The following is a 27,847-nucleotide window of genomic DNA, read 5'->3' on the forward strand; positions in this document are numbered from 1 at the left end:
ATCTGCTTCCTGTTCGGTCTGGAACTGTTCCCTTGATGCTGGAGACATCAGTTCCTCATGGGATTGTGGACTTAGGCTTGGTCCCTCTGGAAGCGATATAGGGGATGGAGCTGTTTCTGTTGACTGTGAACCGCTCTCCACTGGTGCACTATGTTGGGATTCAGGCTCCGGCTGAGCCTCTTGGGTCGGGTTATCGGCTGCTGCCAGTTCAGGTTCGGTGGGGCCCTCCGTTGTTGAGGTTGCAAGTACTGGATTCAGTGCTGACACGGGGTCTGGTGTTGGTTGTTCGGCTGGTTCCGGTTCTGGGACTGGTTCCGTCTGGGTCTCTGGGACTGGATCCACTACTGCTGTTGCAGACATTGGCCTGGGGTCCAGGTCCATCACCTCTGACTGGGTCCTGATAGAAGTTTCCGGAACAGAGCTAGGCCTCACGGCTTGTTTAGCCTGGCTGCGGGTGACCATTCCCACCCTCTTGGCCTGCTTCACATGATTGGCCAAGTCTTCCCCCAACAGCATGGGGATGGGATAATCATCATAGACTGAAAAAGTCCACATTCCTGACCAGCCCTTGTACTGGACAGGCAACTTGGCTGTAGGCAAATTGAAAGAGTTGGACTTGAAGGGTTGAATCGTCACTTGGATCTCTGGGTTGATTAAATTGGGGTCCACTAAGGAAGCATGGATAGCTGACACTTGTGCTCCGGTGTCCCTCCACGCGGTGACCTTCTTCCCGCCCACACTCACAGTTTCCCTCCGCTCCAAGGGTATCTGGGAGGTATCTGGGCCTGTGGACCTCTGGTGTGATTCCGGTGCAATGAACTGTAATCTGTTGGGGTTCTTGGGGCAGTTGGCCTTTACATGCCCCAGCTCGTTACATTTAAAACATCGTCCAGCTGATGGGTCACTGGGGCGAGGAGGGTTGCTGGAGAACGGGGTGGTGGGACGATAAGGGGTCTGGAGGGTTCTTTGGGAGGTAGGTGGGGCTTTGGGCGGCCCCCGGTAATAGGGTGTGGTCTGCGGTGGTCCCTTCTGGTCTCCACTCCAACTGCGACCAGTTTTCTTCTTCTCTGCCACCTCCACCCATCTGGCTCCAATCTCTCCTGCCTCAATTACAGTTTTGGGTTTCCCATCTAGGATGTATCTTTCTATTTCCTCAGGAACACCCTCTAAGAATTGTTCCATTTGCATTAGGAAGGGCAAATTTACTGGAGATTCAACACTTGCTCCTGATATCCAGGCATCCCAATGTTTCACAATGTGGTAGGCATGTCGGGTAAATGACATGTCTGGTTTCCACCTTAGGGCTCTGAACCTCCGACGAGACTGCTCGGGTGTTATCCCCATTCTGACTCTCGCCTTGGATTTAAACAGTTCATACTTGTTCATGTGTTCTTTAGGCATTTCAGCTGCCACCTCAGCTAAGGGTCCACTGAGCTGCGGCCTCAGCTCTACCATGTATTGGTCAGTAGAGATGTTGTACCCAAGGCAGGCCCTTTCGAAGTTCTCTAAGAAGGCCTCAGTATCATCACCTGCCTTGTAGGTGGGGAACTTTCTGGGATGGGAAGTGGTACCTGGAGAAGGATTGCTAGGGTTTGTTGGTATATTCTGCTGGGCCTTTATCCTCTCCACCTCCTCCACATGCTTCCTCTCTTTTTCCTTCTCCTCCTCCACATGCTTCCTCTCTTTTTCCTTCTCCTCCTCCACATGCTTCCTTGCCTCCATTTCCCTCTTGTGGGCAGCCTCCTGTACCTCCTTCTCCAGCCGCATGAGTTCTATCTGTCTTTCATGTTCCCTTTGTCTTTCCTCAGCCTGAAATTTGGCTAATTCCAGCTGTAGTTGAGCTGAGGATTTGGTCATTCTAACCTCTGTTTTTAACTAACTTTACACCTGAGGTTTAGAAATAAACAAACAAAACTTGGCTGTAAAATTTTGCTGTGCTGCAATAGAATACCTATTCTCTGATAGTGATTGTCAGCCTACAGAAAAAGACAATTCCCTTGTCTCTGCTCTGGGCCCAAATTAAAGCAAAAAACCTCCAACTGCTTGGAAACCTGCTTACCCAGCCCAAAGAAAAAGCAAATGGGTAGAACACACACCCCCTATTTACTTTTAGGAAGAAAAGAAAAAAAAACCTCTGGGATGGAAGACTTCCCTGCAGGAGTTAAGTACCCTGCCTCCAGGCAAAGAAAACCTGCAATTCACAAGATAATCCCCTTTTGTCTCTGCTTGGCCACAAAGCAGAGAGAAACCAAGCTGCTTTCAGTTTCAAAGCTGCTTTCTGGACTTTCTTTCCAAAGAGAAAAAAATTTCCTTTTTAAAATCTGTATTTCTAGTTCAAAAAATCTCAACTGGATCTCAGATGATTTCAGGTTAATCCCACCACTGTGCCACCATGTCAAGGTTCCTCCCCCACTCTGAACTCTAGGGTACAGATGTGGGGACCTGCATGACAAACCTCTTAAGCTTATCTTTACCAGCTTAGGTCAAAACTTCCCCAAGGTACAAAATATTACACCCGTTATCCTTGGAATGGCCGCTACCACCACCAAACTAATACTGGTTACTGGGGAAGAGCTGTTTGGACGCGTCTTTCCCCCCAAAATACTTCCCAAAACCTTGCACCCCACTTCCTGGACAAGGTTTAGTAAAAAGCCTCACCAATTTGCCTAGGTGACTACAAACCCAGACCCTTGGATCTTAAGAACAATGAACAATCCTCCCAACACTTGCACCCCCCCTTTCCTGGGAAATGTTGGATAAAAAGCCTCACCAATTTGCATAGGTGACCACAGACCCAAACCCTTGGATCTGAGAACAATGAAAAAGCATTCAGTTTCTTACAAGAAGACTTTTAATAAAAATAGAAGTAAATAGAAATGAAGAAATCCCCCCTGTAAAATCAGGATGGTAGATATCTTACAGGGTAATTAGATTCAAAAACATAGAGAACCCCTCTAGGCAAAACCTTAAGTTACAAAAAAGATACACAGACAGAAATAGTTATTCTATTCAGCACAATTCTTTTCTCAGCCATTTAAAGAAATCATAATCTAACACATACCTAGCTAGATTACTTACTAAAAGTTCTAAGACTCCATTCCTGTTCTGTCCCTGGCAAGAGCAGCACACAGACAGACACAAACCCTTTGTTCCTCTCCCTGCTCCCAGCTTTTGAAAGTATCTTGTCTCCTCATTGGTCATTTTGGTCAGGTGCCAGCAAGGTTACCTTTAGCTTCTTAACCCTTTACAGGTGAGAGGAGCTTTCCCCTGGCCAGGAGGGATTTCAAAGGGGTTTACCCTTCCCTTTATATTTATGACAGGGACACACACAATCGACTGTATAAAATTGATTTCTAAAAATCAACTTCTATAAAAGCGACATAATTTCATAGTGTAGACATACCCAACGAGATCTGGGAGCTGAGACATTTTGCCTGATATGATGGGGAGATGTACAGAGAGTGCAATTAGACCAGCCACTGCACTCAGAGCTAGCCTTCTCTTTTGCACTGTTACAAGCAGTGGGTCACAATCTGACTTCAAGAGTGCGTATTACTATTTATTATTTGAATAGTATCAGTGTGGTAGGTGCTTTGTGAACAGTGAAGAAAACTACTTCTGCCTTGAAGTTTTCACAATCCAAAACTCCAATCCTGCCATTTGTTACGTAGGAGTTGTCCCTTGTACCCACTTGGCAGATATTGCAGGGGTGTAAATGAAACCCTAATAATTTCATACATATTGTGATGTGCATGTCAATATGGGTGAGGTTCTTTGGCCAGTGTTATACAGGAGCCCAAACTATGTTATCATAATTGATCCTTCTGGCCTTAAAATCTATTAATCTGTGATTAATCTATTAACCATAAAGATCATTAATCTCATCTATTATTTTACCAGCTATTGCATTTAAGAATTGTGGTCATTGTACTAAATATCCCATGCACACATTTTTACTATGCAGACATAGAAACAAGATAATGTTAAGCCACAGACTAAAGCACATGAATTAAATTTATATCTAGCTACATAATTAGTATTTTAGGCTCTAATCCTACAATCCTTGAACCCATACAGAGCTCCATTGACTTCAGTGGGACTTCTCATGGGTGCAAGGATCCGCTTACATGGATCAGATTGCAGGATCAGGGCCTTAATCAAATTAGTTTGTTAAAGGGAGTCTGCAAAAATATTTTTGTAGTTATTTTTATGTGAATAACAAAGGAATGGTTGGAGAGCTGATGGACTAGAGCCACTGAACATTTCACTTTACTATCCAGGATGACTATTACCATTTATTTGGGGACTTGTCAAAGTATTGTTTTCATTACACTAATAAATACTGTAAAGTCAAAATAAAAAATGTTATAAGTTCTGGAACATGTCTTATCTAAATCTATATGATCTGGAAATACTTAGCAAAGCAGTTCAGTAATACAAAACAGAAACAGCAAGGGTCCTGGGTAAAGCCTTTGGGAAATGCCAAACTATTAATTACGCATTAACTGAACGGTTTTTATTTTTCTGTTTAACAGCAACTATTCAGAGTCTATGCTACAGTGTAAGAAAAAAATTGTTTTCCAGTATAAGCTCGTATGTAAGTCCGAGCTCTTTTGGTCCCTAGAGTCAAAGTGCTTTAAAGGATGATTTCCTCCACACCACCCCTCAAAAAAAAAAAAAAATCAAGGAAAAAGTGACAAATTCTGACCCATTCGCAGATTTGGCAAAAAACTAATGATGAATTAAAGTTGTGTGTGCTGGCAAATATTCTTGCAATTTGAAATTTAACTATGTACATATGAATTCATTTTCTCACCAAAATTATATCCCTCCGTGTGTTTAAGCATTTGATAAGAATTACTGATCTTGAAACACTTGCTTTAAAGTCAAAAGAACTACTCAAATGAGTAAAATTACTCACCCATGTAAGTATTTGCAGGACTGAGCCCAGTGTACATTGCACTTTCAAGCTTGTAATGCTAGCCATTCATCTATAATAATAATAAATAACAATGACATTTATAAAAGGATTTCAAAGGAGGTCACAAACCATGGTCCTGACCTGTAAGCATCTCTGTGCAAACACAGAATTCCCCACAAATGCAAAGCTCTTTGTAAAATTAGGGCCTACACATACAGACACACACACACCTCTGAAACTCAGTCACCACAGATGAAGAGAATGGCAGCTAACCAAAGCTTAGTACACTGTTCAGCTCTGGGGAAAAGGTTACATTTTGGGCAGGACACGAGTAAATCCCTTTATTATGAAAAGCACTACAGGATCTTTAATGTGTAGACAAAGCAGACATGACCTCAGTTTCTAAAGTTTCCTCAACTCCCACTGTGAAAGGTCACAGAAAGGTTTAGGTGTTGTTGACATTTTGTTGTTGTTTTGTTTTTGTTTTTCTACTTGGCTGACCTATTTCCTCCCAAAATTTAGAAGCCATAAAGGCAGATTCTGTGGGTACCTCACATACCAAAGTTAAAAGAAAGGAGTGCGGGCCCTGGAATCTCTTCTACTCTCCATGGGTATCTATGTCATCAATAGCCTTTAATATTACTCGAAGTTGCATGTGCACACTGAAGGAAGAATGGATTAATTTGGAAGCCATGGATGGGAGAACCAAAGTTCAGGGTCACATGTTAATCACAAAGCCAAGTGAAAAAGAACATAGAACTAGAATCCAGTATCTCCCCATCCTCATCTGCAATAGGCAGTTCTTCCCTAACACTAGTTCCTCAAACACTAACAATGTGGATGGGCCCCTCTGTGCAAATCACCTCATCCCATATGGAGGGAGCTGGGAAGCCTCAGAAACAGCAAGAAAGCACAGCAGATACCCCAGATCTTGGGGTTTGTAGGTGGAACTGCTGCCAATTCCATGGTGGGAGGAGGCAAACCCCGCTTCTCTCCCTCCCCCAGGGAATAATTTTGGGGAGATTTCATGAGAGAAATCCTCACAGATTTCCTCCCTCTAGATTTCCTCCTACCTACCCACAAGACAGGGTGATCTAGCCTCTAGTAATCAGTCTCATCCCCTCTGAGTACACATGCATGCTGTATCATACTAGCTAATGCTAAGGAGCCACTGCTTTCCACTGATGGAATCTGTAGCCTGCCCAAGTGTTCAGGACCCTGTTGCCCTCTAGTGGCTGCCCAACAGAAGAAACATACCTTAATGTAAAAAAAACAAGGAGTCCTTGTGGCACCTTAGAGACTAAAATTTATTTGGGCATAAGCTTTCATGGGCTAGAACCCACTTCATCAGATGTATGAAGTAAAAGATTATATCCAGGAGCAGGTATAAATACATGAAAGGATGTGGGTTGCTTTACCAAGTGTTACCAAGTTTACCTTACTGTAACTACAGTGAACAACGCTCCAGTTGTAGGGGCCCTGTGTTCCGTCATCAATTATGACCTGGGAGTCCATGAAGCCACTGCATGTGGAATAAATGACAACCATGGAGTCCTGCAAAGCAATGGATTCATTACAATTCATCCATCTGTACACACAGATTATGGAGCTGTTGCAAGCAGTATTGCCAACTTCAAGAGATCAAAAGTAAGGAGCTGGAGCCCCTCAAGAGATCAGAGATCCTGAGTCAGGATTCCACAAATCATGAGTTTGGCCCCCAAAATCATGAGACTTAAAATACCCATCAAATCATGTTTTTTAGTCTGTTCTTTGACTTTTTCACTCCCCTCTACACCTCTGCCAGTGTATGTGAGATAATTTCAGATTGAAAGGTTAACCTTTAATGCACATCTCTCCCTGGGTGCTCCGATGGGGATTCCACTTACCATCTCCTCATCCCTCAGAAAGGGGAATTGCCAACCATTGCCTATTACTGCCTTCACTCTCTCCCCTCCTAGTTTATTTCCTTTGATAAAAGGATATGTGGATGGTAAATAGTTTGAGAACCACAGACCTAATTAATGCATCGTGATTCACGTGTCCATAGAACTTATACTATTTTTTAGAGTTGATGAGTTACAGACATGCATGTTAAAAAACTTTAAACTTAGTATCAATCATCCATACAAATGGTAATGTCACAGTAGAAACAACATGTGACAGATTTTGTTTGTCTCAAGAGGCAGCGCTTCCCTGACTCCCCACTATCACCACTTCACTGCCCAAGACTGGGCAGCATCCCCCCAACTTCTCTCCTCTCCCTCCTGCTACTCCCTCCACTTCACCCCCCATTCTTGTCCTGCCTCCTTCTGCTCAGAACCCCTCCATTTCCTGTTTCATTTGCAAAGAGTTTAATTAGGGCTGTCAAGTGATTAAACAAATTAATCACGATTAATGGCAATAGAATACCATTTATTTAAATATTTTTGGTCATTTTCTACATTTTCAGATATATTTATTTCAATTACAGCACAGAATACAAAGTGTACAGTGCTCACTTTATATTTATTTATTACAAATATTTGCACTGTTAAAAAAAAGAAATAGTATTTTTCAATTCACCTAATACAAGTACTGTAGTACAATCTGTATCATGAAAGTTGAACTTACAAAGGTAGAATTATGTACAAAATAACTGCATTCAAAAATAAAACAATGTAAAATTTTAGAGCCTACAAGTTCACTCAGTCCTACTTGTTCAGCCAATCGCTCAAACAAGTTTGTTTATATATGCAGGAGATAATGCTGCCTGCTTCTTGTTTACGTCACCTGAAAGTGAGAACAGGTTTTCGTATGGCACTGTTGTAGCTGGCGTTGCAAGATACTTACATGCCAGATGCGTTAAAGATTCATGTCCCTTCCTGTTTCTACCACCATTCCAGAAGACAGGTTCTACTCAATAATGATCCAAAACAGTGCAGACCAACTCATGTTCATTTTCCTCATCTGAGTCAGATGCCACCAACAGAAGGTTGATTTTCTTTTTTGGTCGTTCGGGTCTGTAGTTTCTGCATTGGAGTGTTGCTCTTTTAAGACTTTTGTAAGCATGCTCCACACCCCATCCCAATCGGACTTTGGAAGGCACTTCAGATTCTTAAATCTTGGGTCAAGTGCTGTAGCTATCTTCAAAAATCTCACACTGGTACCTTCTTTGTGTTTTGTCAAATAAGCAGTGAAAGTGTTCTTAAAATTAACAACATGCTGGGTCATCAACCGAGACTGCTATAACATGAAATATATGGCAGAACAGGGGTAAAACAGAGCAGGAGACATACCATTCTTCCTCAAGGAATTCAGCCACAAATTTAATTAACACATTTTTTTTTTTTTTTTTTTTGGTAACAGGCATCATCAGCATGGAAGCATGTCCTCTGGAATGGTGGCCGAAGCATGAAGGGGCATACGAATGTTTAGCATATCTGGAATGTAAACACCTTGCAATGCCAGCTACAAAAGTGCCAAGCGAATAACTTTTCACACTTTCTGGTGACATTGTAAATAAGAAGTGGGTAGCATTATCTCCTGTAAATGTAAACAATCTTATTTGTCTTGGCGATTGGCTGAACAACAAATAGGACTGAGTAGATTTGTAGGTTCTGAAGTTTTATATTGTTTTGTTTTTGAGTGCAGTTATATAACAAAAAAAAATTCTACATTTCTAAGCTGCACTGATAAAGATAAAGAGATTGCACTACAGTACTTGTATGAGGTGAATTGAAAAATACTATTTCTTTTATCATTTTTACAGTGCAAATATTTGTAAACAAAAACAGTATAAAGTGAGCACCATACACTTTGTATTCTGTGTTGTAACTGAAATCAATATATTTGAAAATGTAGAAAAAACTTCCAAAAATATTTAATAAATTTCAATTGGTAGTCTATTGTTGAACAGTGCAATTAAAACTGCGATTAATCGCAATTAATTTTTTTAATCACGATTTTTTTTTAGTTAATCACATGAGTTAACTGCGATTAATCAACAGCTCTAAGTGAAACTGAATGAGGTTATGTTGAACAAGGGGAACTTTATAAAAAACGTTTGCTCTGCTCTGTCCTTGCTTCAAGCCTACACTCCCCACAGTTTCTGTTTTTCTGGAGTCCCACCAATAACAGTCCCTCCAAGGAACATGGGCCCTTTGACTCCAGTCTCATAACTGATACATCTTCACTACTTTACAAACATTTTAAAATAAACATTAAAACCAAATAAATAATGCCCAGACCCCACAAGTCAGGTTTGTACAAGAGTGGAAAAGTACATGAGACAGGTCATAATATCTTGACTCTCTCCTTGAATCCAAGAGCATATCAGGTTCAGGCCGTCGGGACAGGAAAGCAACATGGGACAATACCAACCTCCATGCATGCAGCAATGTTAATAGAGAAACACCCTGTGTGATATCAACTGGATAGTGGGACCTCCTGAATGTGATTCCTCAGGGTAAACTGGACTCAGATGCAATCTAATAATGTACAATGAGAAGATAATGCAGCCCATGAGAAAATGTGACCTTGTACAAACTAACCTAAAAAATAAGAGTACAACCTGATGTTTGTGGGGGTGGATGGAAGTACCACAGATCCCACTTGGGGAATACAGCTATAAAAGCCATGGATCTGCTCAAGGTGCAGCCTCAGAATTTTATAGTTGCAGTTCAAGAAGCAAAAGCTGGAATCCTGTGGACAATGGAGACCATTTTAAAGGCATATAGGGATATTTTCAAAGGAAACCAGGGCCTTGAAGGAAAGCTGCACCTGCAAGAAAACCTGACATTGGAACCTGTGTGCTTACCACAAAGGAACATTCCTGTGGCACTACAAAGCCCAGTAAGCAAGGAGCTTGAAAGTCCTCAAAGCAGGGATATCATAGAACCTGCAGAGACCAATACAGCCTGAGTAAGCAGCATGGTGGTATAAAAAAAAACACATCAGGCAAATTATGCATCTGCATAGACCTAAACCCACTGAATCAGGTATTGAAAAGCTGCCACTATTCACTGCCCACAATTGATGGCATGCTGCTAGAACTTTCCAAAACCAGAATCTTTATGGTCTGTGATGTGAGGAATGGTTTGGCACATAAGCCTAGATAAACAATCCAGCATGCTGACAACCTTTCCGACACCATTTGGTCACTACAGATGGCTGTCCATGCCAATGGGCATAATCCCAGCACCAGAGGATGAAAGACTGCCTGAGGTGAAAATAATTGCACATGATATCCTTATTGTAATGAAAAGAGCAGTGATACAGAAGTTGAATGAGAACATGACAGAAAACTACTAGCTTTTCTACAGCAATGCAGAGACAAAAACATAAAATGCAACCCACAAAAATGCAGCTCAAACAGTGTGAGGGGACATACACTGGACATCTGCTCACAGTAGAGGGACTAAAAGCAACATCATGTCAGTCAGAGACAGGCCAGCTCCAGGGAAAGTGCAAGGGGTGCAGCACTTCATACAAATGATAAATTTTCTATCCAAGTTCTGTCAGTAGCAGGATGTTGAGTGGCACTGGGCAGATCTCCAACAGCAAGCATTTGACACGCTGAAACAAATGATAATGGATGCCCCTGTTCTGAAGTACTACCAGGCAGGACAGCCATTGACACACCAGTATGATGCATCAGAGAAAGGACTGGGTGTAGTTATTTTGCAGGAGCAGCCAATTGTTTATGTCAACAGAGCACTGACAGATACTGAACAGGGTTATGTTCAAACAGAAACAGAGCTTCTGGATGGGGTATTTAGAGTGGAACAATTCCATCAGCACATCTATGGCCACCCAGTAATTTTGCAGACCACAAACCTCTAGAGACAATCATGGCAAAGCATCTGCTTAGTGCTCCAAAGGGATTGCTGTGCAATGTTGATGCACCTTCAGCATTACAAAGTAGAGGTCAGTAACCCAGATAATTACTGCTCTGAGCTGACACTCTGAGCAAGACATATATACCCAGCATCAGTGAGCTGTGGGGAGGGGATCAGGACACAGAAGCCATTAACATTCTGCACTATGTCCCAGTTTCAACAGTGATGCTGACAGAATGCAAAGAGGCTACAGAAAAAGACATCCAATGACAGGCAGTCAAGAGAGTGATACCAGCAGGGTGGCCAGACAACAAAAGCCAAAAGCAGAACCATATTTTCAAATTAAAGATGAACTGAGTGTACAGGACAGAATCACATTATAAAGGACAGAGATTTGTTGTCCCTGCCTCATTAAGTAAGGATGACATGCAAAAAATACATGCCTCAGACCCAGGCATTGACAGCTGTTTTAGACTGGCTCAAGAGTGTGTTTACTGCCTGGGAATGAATACATAAATTCACTCCTCATAGTAGGGTGTGACACCTGCTACTCATGTGATACCCACCAGTAAAGAGAGACCATTACCGTATGTGCTTCTCATCCAACTATGGGAAAAGGTGGAAGCAGACTTATTTAACCTTCAAGTAAAAGCAGTGGGCTACTATTCAAACTTTTGGGAGGTCAATGCCCTGCCTGATATAAGAAGTAAGTCAGTGATTAGCAGAATGAAATCTCACAAAGAAGGCCATGGCATTCCAAACATGGTATGCACTGATAACGGGCCCCAATTTGCCTTGGAAGATTGCAAGGAATTTGCAGAGAAATGGGAGTTGAGACCATCAGTCCTCCTCTCCAGCACACCCACAGAATAAGGTGGAATCAGCCATGAAAACAGATAAGAAACTGCTGCACAAGGTTGTTTCTTTTGCTTCAGACCTTTTTAGTATTTTTTGGCATATAGGAATACCCCATCACAGGGGTGCCAAAACAGTCCAACACAGGCACTGATGGGATTCAGAACCAAAACCCAATGCCAATGAAGGGACACTTGTTGTAGCCATAAGGATGGAGGTACCACCAAGAGGAGATGGCAGAGCAGGAACTACAGTACAAATGTAAGCCAAGGCTGTCGGGGGTGGGGGGGGGGGAGGGAGGAGGGAAGCCAGACAACTATAACAGCAGTGGTATCACGACCCGACCCCGTCCCGAAAGGAGGACGGGGAGTGCATACCCCGTGACAGCTACCTTAATTAAGTTCTCAGGAAATGTTTCCCTATATCCATATCTGGGTTTGGCAGTAAAGTATATTCTAAGCGAACCTCCTTTTGTAGTATATGAACTAGAGCTGGGCAAATTATTCATAGAAAATAATTGTTAAATAACTTTTCAAGTGAACATAGTTTAGCTGATTAAATTGTTCTTTAATGATTCACTTCATCTCTTTCTCTGCTGTTTGTTATATGTTATTCATGGGCCATATTTGGTTCCCCAAGTCACGTTGTATTGTTTCTACCTGTTCTTTGAATCAGTGAAACTTTTAAGTACAGAAATAAAATCAAAGAAGTTTCAAGACGGGCACCCAATCACTTCTGACATAAACCTTTGTGCAAACACACATTTGCACAAGTATGTTCTTGCAAATAAATGATTAAACATCAGAACGTTAACAGAAAATTATTTAAAAGGGTTGGGAATACTGTTGGAGTTCATTTTTTTTATTCAAAACAAATCTGTAAAAATACTCTTACACAGTATTTACCTGACTGTAATGCAAACTAAATAATTTATGCATCCTTGGATTTTTAATAGTGCTTGTATACTCAAATCAAAGATACACAAACGTCATTCCAAAGGATCAGAATATACGCCATTATCTTGTACATTACTTATCTTATGCAACATTACTATGATTATTATTTTTATAAGGTTAAACAATAAATATGAAACGTAATCTCACCTTTCACAAGTAGAGAGATGCACCTAAGCAGCAAAATTTCTATCCAAATCTAGATTTTGAATGTCCCAAAATTCAGAGTTAATACTATCTAGGGTTTTGGTTCAGGATCATCTCTAATAGCATATGCTGGAAGGCTTTACTTATTAAACAGCTATATAAGTTACAGAACATCTACACTGGAAACTCAGTGAAAAATGTTTGGCAAAAGCAAACAATATGCCAAAACAAAACCACTCCGGGCCAAATTCTGTCCTGAAGTCTATTTGGGCTGCGCGTGTATATTTGCAAGTGGGATTTGGCCAATTTGAATATAACTTTTGATAACACTTACCAATTTAAAAAAATATATATATATGCTGCTTAAACTCAGACTATTTTATTGCAGGAAGTGAATTAACTGAAAATACATTGTTCATATATTTTCAGGTACTGTACACATTTGAATCGGCCTAATTACTGTCAGAAACCCTTGTTATTGACTTTGGGTTATGCTCCAGCAGTAATATTAGCTCACTCCGCTCATGTTATTCTTTTCTTTTAATCAAAATCATTATCCATGAGCTAAAGCTCATCAGAATTTTTATGAAAAAAATAGATACTTAAAATGTACAGCATTCTTGCAGTTTATCACTCTTTCTACTGTAGTGTAGCATGAACTCTTCAATTTGCTTCAGTAAATATTGGCAACAAATCAAAGAAAGTACTGTAAATCCATGGAACGCATTTTAAATTAAACATGGAAAGCACACCAGGGATAGTGGTGCTAGGGTATGAAATGTTTTTTTAACTCACTAATTTTCCTATGGGATATGTTTTTCCATAGCGACCAATGGGAAAAGCAACCTCTGAAATGCCATATGCTCAGCGCCTATTGTTTATTCCTCAATGTTCTATTCGTTTTCCTTCATTTCTCACCTGTGCTGTGTTCAGCAACTGCTGGCAACTTGACTTACGGTATTTAATACTCATATTTAAAACATTGTTTTAAATGTTTTTCTGACAGGTCCATGTACTGTACTGTTGTTTGGTTACATTAGGTTGAATTTGGAACAGGGACTCTAAAGGGAGTCACAGGAGTATAACATAGGGCAGAATTAGGTCTCGAGACATATTCTTATCTCATTTGCACCAATATAAATCCAGAGTAGCTCCACTACTACACTGATAACTGAAATTAGAAGTTGGCGCACTAATTCTAAGATCTAGATGTAAGAGTTTTCCTCCTTTCAGATGCCAGTGGCTGCAGAGTTTAGCCACCTAGAATACTTCTCCTCTTTTTCAAAAATTGTCTGTCCATTATATGCATGTATCCCAGAACATACGAGCACACTTATTACTGAAGGCCTCAGTTAAATCCTAAAGGAATTGTAATAAATAATGGTAAACCCATGATGTACCCAGAAAAAAATCTGCAATAATCTATAATTCACATTTCCTGTCAGTCTTGCTGCAGGTGCAGCTTTACATATATTGTTATCTTTTCTCTAGAAAACAAACACCATTCATCATGATGATTATCAACTGTATGATTAAAATCACTGTTTTATCCTTAGTCAGGTCAGTTTTAACGAAGTAATCTGTCCTGGCGAATCCTATTTTCCCATAACAGGTATATAACACAAACATTTGTAAGCACACTTAAAAGTAGGCAAATCTAAAACTGCACCAGAAGTAGCCTCTTGCACCTCAAAACCTCTTAATCATTTCAGGTGCTTGGATTTTGGGTACAAATCCAGACCACCACCTACAATTCTGGATCCAATACAGCACGAATAGGAGGATGTAAAGGGCCTGGAGGCTGAGTGAGTGGATGTATTGCTGAGTGAAAGGGATATGAGTGAATGTGCAGGTGTATGTCAAGTTAGGGTTAGAGATGAGTCAAGGAGCGCATGGTGTTTATCTGGGGAAAATCAATGAGTGCTCAGTGCACCAGTGCGTGGATGAGGGGACCAAGTGAGTGACGGGATGCACAGGTGTGGGGAGGGTGGCTGAGTGAGTAAACAGGTGCATTTGTGTGAGTGTGGGGATGGCTAATGGGTTCCGAGATGTTTTCTTCTCCTACTTCAGCTATCCCTCGATGTGAGGATGATGTCTGCCAGGGGGGTTCATTGGTGGGTTTTTAAGTAGCTGAGGAGCCCAGTTCATGCCTTGCAGATTTTCCCACAGAAGTGACAGGTGTAATCTTGGAGGAGACATAGTTGTTGGCTGGACTGTTGTGCCCTTTCTTTCCTCCTTTGTTGCTTCTCTGTCTCATGGGCACATCTGTTCTCCTCAAAGTGAGCTGGGACTTAGTGTATAGTGTGGCGCCGCTGTGTTCTGTTCAACACCACGTCCTCCCAGGTTGTTGGGCTAATGCATCCCTTTTTAAGGTGTACTTTCAGTATGTCTTTGAAGCGCTTCTGCTGCTCTCCACAAGCCCCTCTTCCCTGACTTAACTGAGAGAAGAGTATGTGCTTCGGGAGGCGAGTGTCAGGCATACATACACAGTGGCCAGCCCAGCAGAGTTGGTGTTTCATGACCTGTGCTTCTATACTGCTGATGTTGGCTGCAGAGAGAATGCTGATGTTAGTGTGTCGGTCTTCCCAGTTGATCCTGAAAATCCTCCAGAGGCAGCACCGAATCATTCCAACTGCTTGAGATGTCGTCTGTAGGTTACCCGGGTCTCACACCTATAGAAAAGGGTGTGGATGACAACTGCCTTGTAAGCCAAGATATTGGTGCCTGTTGGCAGATCCCTATCATTGAAGACTTGTTTGAGTAGTCTTCCAAAGGATGTCCTGGCACAGCAGATCCTGTATTCAATTTCTGTGTCAATGCTGGTTGTTTGGGAGAGGTGGCTGCCAAGGAATGGAAAATGGTCCACATTTTCCAGGGGTTCTCTGCTAATGGTGATTTGTGGAGTACTAAGAGTAGTTTGTGCAAGTGTGAGCTAGTAGAGTACCTTGTTTTTCCCAAATGATGAGAGAGACACCCAGGCTGTGATAGGCATCCGCAAAAAGATTTAGGGTACTTTGGAGGTCGGCCTCCAGGTGTGCGAGAATGACGCAGTCATCTGCCTACTGAAAGCCAGCGATACCAATTCTCATGATCCTAGATTTTGTTTGGAGACATCAGCGATATAGAGTATCGTATGGATCGGGAACTCCTCAATCCTGATTCCATCAGGAAGGCGGTCATGGATGAGAATCAGGATCACAGCAAGGTAAATGGAGAAGAGTTCTGGAGCAATGACACAGCCCTGCTTGACACAGTGCGAATGGTGAATGGTTTGGTCTCTGAGCAAGTGACTGAGGTACATGGCTATGGGTGGGCAGGCTCAGTGACTGAGTATGTGTATGAGTGCTGACCTAGACTCAATCTATAGAAAACAGTGGCTATCAGTTGGCAATGGGAAACATTGTGGGGAACTGGCAAAATCTGTATGACTATTCACACTCTTTCAAATGAGTGCATCTGTTCAAACTATTGTCAAAGAGGTTTGCAGTCTTAGGCTGTGACTCCCAAATTCCCAAAGAGGAGCAGTGGCCAGAAATACTTTCTTCAGCTAATCAACAGATTACATCCTTTGTTCTCAGTTGTGGACTTTACCAGAATGTCTTTAAATAAGAAGCCTAGCCAACAATATGTGGGGCCACTGAACAATCAAGGTGCTAAAGGAACACTCAATGAAGACAAGGCTGTTGCAGAGACGCTAAATGAATTATTTGCATCAGTCTTCACTGCAGAGAATGTCAGGGAGATTCCCACACCTCAGCTAGTCTTTCTGGGTGATATATCTGAGGAACTGTCCCTGAATGAGTTGTCAATAGGGGAGGTTTTGGAACAAATTGATAAATTAAATGGTAATAAGTCACCAGGACAAGCTGGTATTCAATTCTGAAGGAACTCAAATATGAAATTGCTGAACTACTAACTGTGGTATGTAACCTGTCACTTAAATCAGCCTCTGTACCAGATGACTGGCAGATAGCTCATGTAACACTGATTTTTTTTTAAAGAGGCTCCACAGGCAATCCCGGGAATTACAGGCTGGTAAGCAAAACTTCAGTAGCAGGATAATTGGTTGAAACTATAGTAAAGAACAGAATTGTCAGACACATAGATGGACACAATATGTTATGAAGAGTCAACACAGCTTTAGTAAAGGGAAACCATGCCTCACCAATCTATTAGAATTCTCTGAAGGTGTAAATAAGTATCTGGACAAGAGTGATGCAGTGGAAAGCTTTTGACAAAGTCCCTTAGCAAAGGCTTTTAAGCTAAGTGAACAGTAACGAGACAAGAGGGAAGGTCTTCTCATAGATCAGTAATTGATAAAAAGATAAAAGGTAGGTGGAAAGTGGGGTGGGGGGGCTGGCAGGGGAAAGACTGAAGCCAGAACTCCATGGGAGGGTAAGAGAGCCCAAGCCCTGGTGTAAGAAGGGGAAGGGAGTCCAGCACCTGCCACTACCCATGGCAGCTTGGGGCTCCAGGTGCCCCCAACACCCGCGCCCCCTCAGGCCCTACTGTTCTGGGACTGAAGTGGAAAATGTCATGGAGATCTCTGAAAGTCACGGAATCCTTGACCTCTGTGATATAAGCCTATCCTTAGTCAGGATAGAGAGGAAGGGGAGGGGGAGCAGACGACGAGAACCCAAGCCCTCCCACTACACTGGGTCCCAACCTAGGACCTTAAAGGGGCATTGTAGCATGCAGAGTACTTGTTGGTCCACCCCAAATTACACTCTCCCCTGGGTTGCTGCCCACCAGGCTGTGGCTTCTCCATTTGGGGCAGGGTCAGAGTTTTAGTAGTATCTGCTTCATCTGCTAGAGAACAACATCCCATTCCTCGGTGCCTCTTGTGGGTTCTCAGCTCCAAAGGTGGGTGGAAATATGGATCACTCCCCAAGAGTGCCCTTACCAAAGCTGCAGTCACTCTGTCAATTACCCCTGGCATCAGTCTGACTTCCTTGTGCAGCCTGTAACTCCTCCCTCCAGGCTATTAATGCCCTTTTTAAACAATGACACAGGTTTGCAGGTATGCAGGTTTGAATCCTGCTGACTCTGAGCAGACTAATTTTGAACCCTGGGTCCAGTAGCTCCTCCCCGTAGGGTGGGGTAGGAGGCCTTCAGATGCAGGCAGGCTTGCGTCCGCACACCTCCCAGATTTCAATGGGTGCTCTGGTTTAGTATGGGGTCTGCCCACTCCTTGAATACTGTGTGCAGTTCTGGTTGCCCCCTCTTAAAAAAGATACATGAGAAATGGAAAAGATATAGAGAAGGGCAACAAAAAAGAGTATGTGTATGGAACAGGAAAATTTAAAAAGACTTGGGACTGTTCAGTTTAGAAAAGAGATGACTAAGTGGGGATATGATAGAAGTCTCTGAAATCATGAATGGTGTGGAGAAAATGAATAAGGAGTATTATTTATCCCTTCATATAACAACAAACCAGCGGTCACACAATGAAAGTAGTAGACAGGAGGTTTAAAACAAACATAAAGAAGTACTTTTTTACACAACACACAGTCAACCCATGGAATTCATTGCCAGGGGATGCTGTCAAGGCCAAAAGTATAACTGGATTCAAAAAAGATTAAGATAAGTTCATGGAGGATTATCCAAGATGGACAGAGATGCAATTCCATGCTCTGGGTGTCCCTAAACCTCTGACTGCCAAAAGCTGGGCCTGGATGACAGTGGATGGATCACTTGATAATTGCCCTGTTCTGTTAATTCCCTCTGAAGCATCTGGCACTGGTCACTGTCAGAAGACAGGATACTGGAGACCCAGTATGGCCATTCTTATGTTCTCGTGTTCTTATGTCTTGATATGGATGGAATGACAATCAATCCAATTCATGCCCTCTTAATTTTTCTGTGTACACATTTTTTCCACTGGTTTGCTCAGGCAAAAGTACAAAAGAAAGCCCATAAAAAAACATAATCCAGAGAAAACAAAATGTGGCCAGTTAAACTATAAGCAATGTAAACAGGAAAAATGTTAAGTCATTTGGAATCAGAACATCAATTTAAAAAGCTTCAAAACAACAGCTTACTGTTTCCCAGAAATCTGTAATTACAAAAATGCAAAATAGGTTTGAAGGGATTTTGGGTTTAATTCACTTCAGACAGCATCAGTGGTACAGGGCAGGGGGTACTGGAATAGAATCAAAATTGGTGTAGACCAGGACCAGTGAGATACCGCTATCTATATAAATTAGCTTTTCTTTTTAGCCAAAGATTAATGAAACACCTCACAAACCCTGCATATTTATGTACAGTGTACAGAAAAGTATGCAGTGTACATATGTACCGTACACTATTCTTGTACATTGCCTGTCAGCAGCATCATCAGAGGCTCTATTCTTTTAGACTTTGCAGCCAAGGAATTAGCTGTGGCATTGCCAAGCAGCTGTGTATCCTCCACGGACTCTGGAACAAGCTATAAAAGTAAAAGGTAAACAAGCCTTGCCAACTCCTCACAAACCAGAGCCAGCACTTTAAAACCAAGCTGGTCATTTTCCGCCTGGCAAATCTTGAGGCCGGCATCTCAGGTCACCATCAGACACCAACCAATTCTAGCAAGCTATTGTTTGGCTGGCAGGCTGAGTGAAATAAACAAAAGCCAGAACAAGACAGTATGTTGGCGGGGAGTGGGATGGGAGGAATTTAAGAAGACTATTGCTCAGAGAGAAGTCTTTTAAATGATGGTGGTTGCGTTTTTTAATATTATTGGAAGAACTGTTTCCTCCTTAGCCCCCTTCCACTGTGTCCACATTTCTCATAGCTAAGGGCTTGATTCAGTATAAACACATTCAACCTCTCTGAAAGCCCCTGTAATTTCTGTGGAAGCCATATATTACTAAATTAGGCATTTAGTACTAGGGACTGCTCTTTTAAAAAGCTGTTAAAATTATTGGCCTACATTTTCAAAACTGAGTAGTTCTTTTGGGTCCCCAACCTTAAGGGGGCCTGATTTTCAGAAAATCATGAGCATCCACTCTCTGAAAACCAGGCCTCTTTAAAGTGTCTCAATTTGGGCACCCAAAAATCGAGGCATCCTGAATCAGTAGTCCCTTTTCGAAACATAGGCCATTATTATGTATTAGTTAATATTTATAATACAGTATTGCCAAGTGGCCTCCGTCAAGATCAGGGCCCCACTCTGCTAGGTGCTGGACAATCACAAAATAAAAGCAGACCATTGTGTTTTGAGAAGCCAGGGATCCTTTTACAAGTCATAGTGGAGTTTGCATATATGCAACTGCACAGAAATCAACTTTTTTTCCTGATGTGCTTGCACAGTAGAAAACAACTATGCATTCTGCAGAAATTGGACCTCAACTAGCGTAGACTTCCAGAAACCTGATGCTCAACATTGTCCATCATCATATGATCTATCACATTCTAAAAGCATCAGTCTAGATATACTATTGGACCCTCTTCTAGCCTTTGACCATTCCGTTGGTATAATGATGACTGCTGTAAACTAGTAACTTTCAAATACTGTACAACAGTGAGAGAATTACTTCTGATCTTCTAATGTAGCCCATATGGCAACTTTGCCCCATTATATTCAGTGGCTTGCCTTTTATCATATTCAGCTGTAACACAAGAAATGTATAGGCCTGTATCCTGTAAGATATTAGCTGGAGCATAAGTTAGCATAAGCGTGGTTAAGTAGGCCATAACCTTGGCACAGATCAAAGGTTACCTTTAGATTTTGGGAACTAAGAAGAGTTTGATCAATGGTAGGAGTTAAAATGTTCCAGTCAATGCGACCGCAAGAAACATGGAAGTTATAACCGCAAATCCACTTAAGCAAGGGGTGATGGCATGATCATGTGCTGAAAAGGTAGTTACTCATATCAATACGCTAACCTATAGAATAAGTATACCTCAGTATTATATTGGTGAAAAGCAGGGCCAGCTCCAGCCACCAGCTTTCCAAGCAGGTGCTTGGGGTGGGCATTCAGAATGGGGCGGCCGTCCGTGTCCCATGGCAGCCATTCGGCGGCAGCTCCGCCGCTCTTCCGGGCACAGCGGCAATGCAGCAGTGGCTCCGCCCCTGTTGTGGCAGCGGCAATTCAGCGGCGACTGGTAGATTGGTAGAGCCGCCCCTGGTGAAAAGGCTAAATATGGACATAGCAATGGGCATGGAAGACTGAGCATGAGCAGATGGTGTTCAGGTCCTATAACAGGGCAGTTACCATGTGGTCCGGGGCAGTTATTTCCTGGAACTCTTCCCTTGCTGTCTGCTTCTTTTCTACTTGACCCTTCAACTTGGTGGGGAACTTGGACCATCGGACACTGCATGCCAAAGACAGGGCTGGTCCTTTGTCTCTTACCACCAGGTCCTCAACTAAGTACTGAGTATGCAATTCTAAAAGCTTATGCATAGAATGATACCAGGGATCCCGTATTATCTTTATCTTGTTATGTGGCTTGGATCTTTTCTAGCTTTCTCTATTATTTTAATAAAGATATCTAAGGTTTTACTTTGCCCTCAGTGTGAGTGTCCTTGTTATCCACCCTCAGACTTCCCATAAGATATTGAACTCCATAGTGTGAATTCTATGTAGCCTGATTCTGGGGGAAGAACCTTACTACAGTCAGAATGATTGGTCATTAATCTAACATTTATCAACCTTAAAAAGAGACAGGCAACACTGAGAAGATCCTAGATCTAGAAAAATGTAAATTCCATGCTTTTTTTTTTCTTTTTTTAAGGAGCTAGGGAGCTCTAAGTAAAAACTATGAGTTATTCATTGGGTTTTTTGTTTGTTTGGGTTTTTGTTTGTTTGTTTGTTTTTGTTTTCTGTTATTTTACATTGTAGCTCAGGTTCATTGCAAACTCTAGGACAGTAAACCTTATAAAATTTGCTAGAGGCTCACAGAGTTACAAGCCAACATAACCCTAATTTTATTGTCATATAACACATTTATTGCTATAGCATAAGTTTGAGAAGACTGTTAAGTATTCAGCATGGGAATGCTGGGAATTTTTCTTAAATTGGATTTATGAGAGAATGTGTTATTAAGTTATGAGGAAGGTTCTGGCCCTTTTTTGTCCTACAAAGCAAAATATCTATAAGGTTAAACATACGGTTTTATAAAGAAGTCAAAACACTTCCTCCTTATCATTCACCGATTCCCCGATTCAGGGCAGCACTTAAGAACCTGCTGAATTTAAGCATCAATGGGACTTAAACATATCCTTAAATGCTCTCCTGAAAAGGGATGCTTTCCTGAGTCGGGGCTTGAGTATTTGCTTTTTAAAACATTTTTAAATGTTTTCCTAAAGCTTTATTTTCTTTAACTTTTTTATGTTTCTCATCCTCACATGCATGCTTTACTTTTACTTCTGATCTGTACTTCTCATTTAAATTACATCTATCATGTTACATTTGTATCTTCCCTTTATTTTGTTGCTATTTCCTACATCCACATCTACCCAGGGTATTTACTGAGAGCCAAGCATTCCTTTGCTTCTTTATTTGATGTGCAGCATACTCCTTTTAAATTATAGTATTTCCTTCTCTTATTTGCCTTTTTTAATTATATTTGTAATTACAATTTACTTTCCACCATAGCTCATACATATGCTCTCTCTTTCTGTTACTTTCTATAATGCTTTTACTGATGGCAAATTTAATGTCTATTCTCCCTTCTTATAAAGCATTATGACTCCCTTTTTAACTTTTTTCTACAGATAATAACACAATCAAGAGTCTCTTGGCCTAAAACCATGCCTTCTCAGTTCAGACTGGAGTATCCTTCAAAAACAAGAATAGAAGTTGTGTACTGTCTGCAGCATTAGAGGATAAACTGTTTTCATTAGAATTTGATTTTCTTTCATTCTTACACCACAAAATGTCTTTATCCATCTGTCTCTATATTAATCTCACTAAAAACAACTCTTGATCTTAAATTTACAGATAATCCATTGCCCCAATGAAGATCATTAAAATAAATTTTAGACCTGCAAAATGGTTGTTTCAAATACAATTTACGTTCCATACCTTTTCCTTAAAAAACAATAATCTCACCCTGCAGTGTCCCCTGCTGGTAGAGATGAGCTAAAGTTTGAACAAAACCTATTTACGTGTGTTTTCCAGTAAGAAACAAGATATTTTTTAATGAGATGAGGTGGATTTTCATTTTTAGGGTGAAATCCTGGGCCACTGAAGTTAATGGGAGTTTTGCCATTAACTTCAGAGGGGTCAGGATTTCACTCTCTCTCTCTCTCTCAGGAAACTACATTACAGATCAGTCTGAAAAAGATAGCTGGATTCACTAGTTATTTCAAATACAAGTGATAATCCCACTATTGCTTTTATTTTTAAGGATATTAAATAATTCTCTTTTGTTATGTACATGAACTAGTGCAAACAGATTTGAAGGAAGTACAGAACAGTCAGAGACATTATTTCTCTTTATGTTTATAAACTAATTAAACATAAAAGCTTGTTTGAAACAACATTTATACATAACCCATGTGCTAATCTACTTGTAAAATATACAATGAGCAAGATTCAGATGCTGAAGAAAAGACTCAAACAAACACAATGAAAGAAGACAAAGAAGGAAATGCATATGGAACCTGATGCAATAACCAGAATTATTTATCCTAAACTGCTAAAACTATAACAAAGGATCTTTGCCAGAAAGGAAAAAAATGTAGTAAAATATCTCAGAGTTAATTAAATCCATAAACATTAAAGCAGGATTACAACATTATTCAGAAGGACCTTTAAATACATCCATAAAGAAACTGAACAAAGAAATATCACTAATGTTTTTTTTATTCAGTGGGAAATATGTAAAGGAAGGACTTTCTTATTCCGTCCAGACACAGGCAAATCCTTGGCCCAGCATGCACCTTGAGAAACTAGCCAGGAACTTGGGGGACAGGCATGAGAGACATCCGCCCTTCAAGCCCCTGGGACAGCTATGGAGCTATTCCATCTCAATGTGGCCCCGATGTGGTGAGAAGGGTTGCAGAATCCATGCTGCGGCAGATTCTCTGGCTTTACCACGGACCTCCCTCAGATCACCCACATCCTGCCCCTGCCTGTGTGCAGCTGAACAGGGAGTCTCTTCAGAGCTGGGCTACATAACATGCAGATGTGAACGCCTTACAGAACCCCCCAACACAGACCGCTCCCTTCTGCGGTATCACTGCACTGGGTCCACTGCCTGAGGGGCTTTGACAACTGCAGAGGGAGTTGCTTGATTTTCCCCTAAGAGGACAAATCAGGTACGATCCACATTGTGGATCTGAGGAGTCCTGAATGTATTATTTGTCCCCAGAATCTGGTAGTCATAAAAAGTTGGCCTGGTTTGAAAGACATAATGGCTCACCATGTGCTATATCACTAGTCGAGGAGACACCAAGGGAAAGAGATAGCAAAGAGAGGAATGTGTAACCCCACATAGGGAGAGGAAGGGGAGGATCTCACAGTCCTGGGGCAGAGGAAGGGGGAAGTCAATGGAGAAGAATAGGAAGAGGGAACCCCAGTGTAGAAAAGAGGAAATTACAACCTCACTGTGTGGAGCAGAGGCAGGGGGAAAGCTCTTTGGGAGCAGGAAGGAGGAACCCCTATATAGGAGAGAGCAAGGGAATACATCACTAATCAGTGAAAGGCAGTGTGATCCAGAGAACACCCACTCAGAAGACTTGGGTGCTCTTTCCAGTTCCGCTACTGGCCTGCTGGGTGACCTTGGAAAAGTCACTTCCTCCCTCCGTGCTTTAGTTTCCTCTCCCATCCCTTGTCTGTTTGAAGTGGAAGCTCTTCAGGGCAGTGACTGTCTCTTACTATGTGTGTGTAATGGAGCTCATTTGGGGTCCTCTAGGTGCTACTCTAACACAAATAACAATAATAACCAGTAGTGCAAGTACAGTGGTACGGTCCAGTATGCCATACCAGTAAGATATTTATAGCCGGTGTGACATAGTGGAAAGACGAAGGAGAAGCCTGCTCCCAGCCCTTCCACGGGGCTGCGTCTCCTCTCTCTGTACAGCAGCCCCACCGGAGGACAAGGCCAGGGACATGCGGCTGGAGGCAGTACAGCCACCGGAGGAGCAGCTGGTGTTCTGTACCACCCCCAGCCCCACCCTCCAGCAGGGCTGCTGTACAGACAGAGGAGACACAGCTCTGTGGAAGGGCAGGGGGCGGGGATGGGGGAAGTACAGCAGTTGCGCCAGAGGAGCTGCCAGAGTGGGGCTGCCTGGTGGTCCCATGTTCTGCTTATAACCTCAGCCGTGCAGAACACAATGCCATCCACAGCCTCAGAAACAACTCTGACATCATAATCAAAAAGGCTGACAAAGGAGGTGCTGTTGTCATCATGAATAGGTTGGAATATGAACAAGAGGCTGCTCGGCAGCTCTCCAACACCACTTTCTGCAAGCCATTACCCTCTGATCCCACTAAGGGTTACCAAAAGAAACTACAGCATTTGCTCAAGAAACTCCCTGAAAAAACACAAGAACAAATCCGCACAGACACACCCCTGGAAACCTGACCTGGGGTATTCTATCTGCTACCCAAGATCCATAAACCTGGAAATCCTGAACGCCCCATCATCTCAGGCATTGGCACCCTGACAGCAGGATTGTCTGGCTATGTAGACTCCCTCCTCCCGCTACCAGCACTCCCAGCTATCTTCAAGACACCACTGACTTCCTGAGGAAACTACAATCCATCGGTGATCTTCCTGAAAACACCATCCTGGCCACTATGGATGTAGAAGCCCTCTACGCCAACATTCCACACAAAGATGGACTACAAGCCGTCAGGAACAGTATCCCCGATAATGTCACAGCAAATCTGGTGGCTGAACTTTGTGACTTTGTCCTCACCCATAACTATTTCACATTTGGGGATAATGTATACCTTCAAATGAGCAGCACTGCTATGGGTACCCGCATGGCCCCACAGTATGCCAACATTTTTAGGGCTGACTTAGAACAACGCTTCCTCAGCTCTCGTCCCCTAATACCCTACTCTACTTGTGCTACATTGATGACATCTTCATTATCTGGACCCATGGAAAAGAAGCCCTTGAGGAATTCCACTATGATTTCAACAATTTCCATCCCACCATCAACCTCAGCCTGGACCAGTCCACACAAGAGATCCATTTCCTGGACACTACGGTGCTAATAAGCGATGGTCACATAAACACCACCCTATACCGGAAACCTACTGACCGCTATTCCTACCTACATGCCTCCAGCTTTCACCCAGACCACACCACACGATCCATTGTCTACAGCCAAGCTCTACGATACAACCGCATTTGCTCCAATGCCTCAGACAGAGACAAACACCTACAAGATCTCTATCAAGCATTCTTACAACTACAGTACCCATCTGCTGAAGTGAAGAAACAAACTGACAGAGCCAGAAGAGTACCCAGAAGTCACCTACTACAGGACAGGCCCGACAAAGAAAATAACAGAACGCCACTAGACATCACCTTCAGCCCCCAACTAAAACCTCTCCAACGCATCATCAAGGATCTACAACCTATCCTGAAGGACGACCCATCAATCTCACAGATCTTGGGAGACAGGCCAGTCCTTGCTTACAGACAGCCCCCCAACCTGAAGCAAATACTCACCAGCAACCACACACCACACAACAGAACCACTAACCCAGGAACCTAACCTTGCAGCAAAGCCCGTTGCCAACTGTGTCCACATATCTATTCAGGGGACACCATCATAGGGCCTAATCACATCAGCCACACTATCAGAGGCTCATTCACCTGCACATCTACCAATGTGATAGATGCCATCATGTGCCAGCAATGCCCCTCTGCCATATACATTGGTCAAACTGGACAGTTTCTACGTAAAAGAATAAATGGACACAAATCAGATGTCAAGAATTATAACATTCATAAACCAGTCGGAGAACACTTCAATCTCTCTGGTCACTTGATTACAGACCTAAAAGTTGCAATTCTTCAACAAAAAACCTTCAAAAACAGACTCCAACGAGAGACTGCTGAATTGGAATTAATTTGCAAACTGGATACAATTAACTTAGGCTTGAATAGAGACTGGGAGTGGATGGGTCATTACACAAAGTAAAACTATTTCCCCATGTTTATTTCCCCCTCCCAACCCCCACTGTTCCTCAGACGTTCCTGTTAACTGCTGGAAATGGCCCACCTTGATTATCACTACAAAAGGTTTTCTTCCTCCCCCCCCCCGACCCCCGCTCTCCTGCTGGTAATAGCTCATCTTAAGTGATCACTCTCCTTACTGTGTATGATAACACCCATTTTTTCATGTTCTGTGTGTATATAAATCTCCTCACTGTATTTTCCACTGAATGCATCCAATGAAGTGAGCTGTAGCTCACGAAAGCTCATGCTCAAATAAATTGGTTAGTCTCTAAGGTGCCACTAGTAGTCCTTTTCTTTCCCCACTGTGGTTTCCAGGACAGCCCTGAACAACTCTCCCAGGAACCACAGTGGGGAAAGGAGCAGACCATGGGGCCGCTGGGCAGCCCCATGCCAGCAGCTCCTGTGGCATGGCTGTGCCCTTCCTCCCACAGCCCAGCCCAGCCCAGCCCTTCCACACAGCTGCATCTCCCGAGTCCTCCTGCCTGGGGTCTGTACAGCAGAAGTCTCTGGTGCAGTGGGAGGAGAACAGAGCGACCCCCCCAGGTAACGTGGGATGGATGTGGATCATGAGGAGGGGACAGGGAGAGCGTGGGGAAGCCGGGGCTGGGCGCGGGGCAGGGAGGAGTCATGTGGGGGTCACGTGGGGAGGTTACGTGCCCCCCCTTTTGTGTCCCTCTCATGAGTGCAGCCTACCGGCAAGAAATGATTTCTACTTGCACCACTAATAATAACCAAAGACAAGGAACAGAGATCCTACCCAGAAGGATTCGAATTTGAGGACGCTCAGAGGGAGAGAGAAAAAAATCAAAAGACGCCCCATCAAAATGTCACACCAGCTGGGGGTAGCAGTGCACAACAGGGATAGGTCTACGGGTGGGTAAGCAAGGCAGTTGCTCTAGAAGCCAGCTTTCAGGAGGCAAAGTGCTGCTAGACTTTCCCGCACACACACACACCTTGGCTGCTTGGAGGGGGGAAAAAATTTTTTTACCCTAGCCAGCAAAATGAGTAGGGCCAATCTTGGGGTACAG

General features: G+C 42.6%; 1 long non-coding RNA gene across 1 annotated transcript in view; it reads right to left on the reverse strand.

Annotated features, from left to right (window-relative positions):
• Positions 1-4,920: 4,920 nt before the first annotated feature.
• Positions 4,921-27,847, reverse strand: part of LOC142070967 (uncharacterized) — a 38,497-nt gene continuing 15,570 nt past the window's right edge. Inside the window, exons 2-3 of the long non-coding RNA XR_012666913.1 lie at positions 6,359-6,475; positions 4,921-4,991 (exon numbers count right to left, since the gene is read on the reverse strand). This is a non-coding gene — a long non-coding RNA (uncharacterized LOC142070967). The remainder of the gene's footprint in view (positions 4,992-6,358; positions 6,476-27,847) is intronic.

The sequence above is a fragment of the Caretta caretta genome, chromosome 2, assembly GCF_965140235.1.
Source record: "Caretta caretta isolate rCarCar2 chromosome 2, rCarCar1.hap1, whole genome shotgun sequence".
NCBI classification, from domain to species: domain Eukaryota; kingdom Metazoa; phylum Chordata; order Testudines; family Cheloniidae; genus Caretta; species Caretta caretta.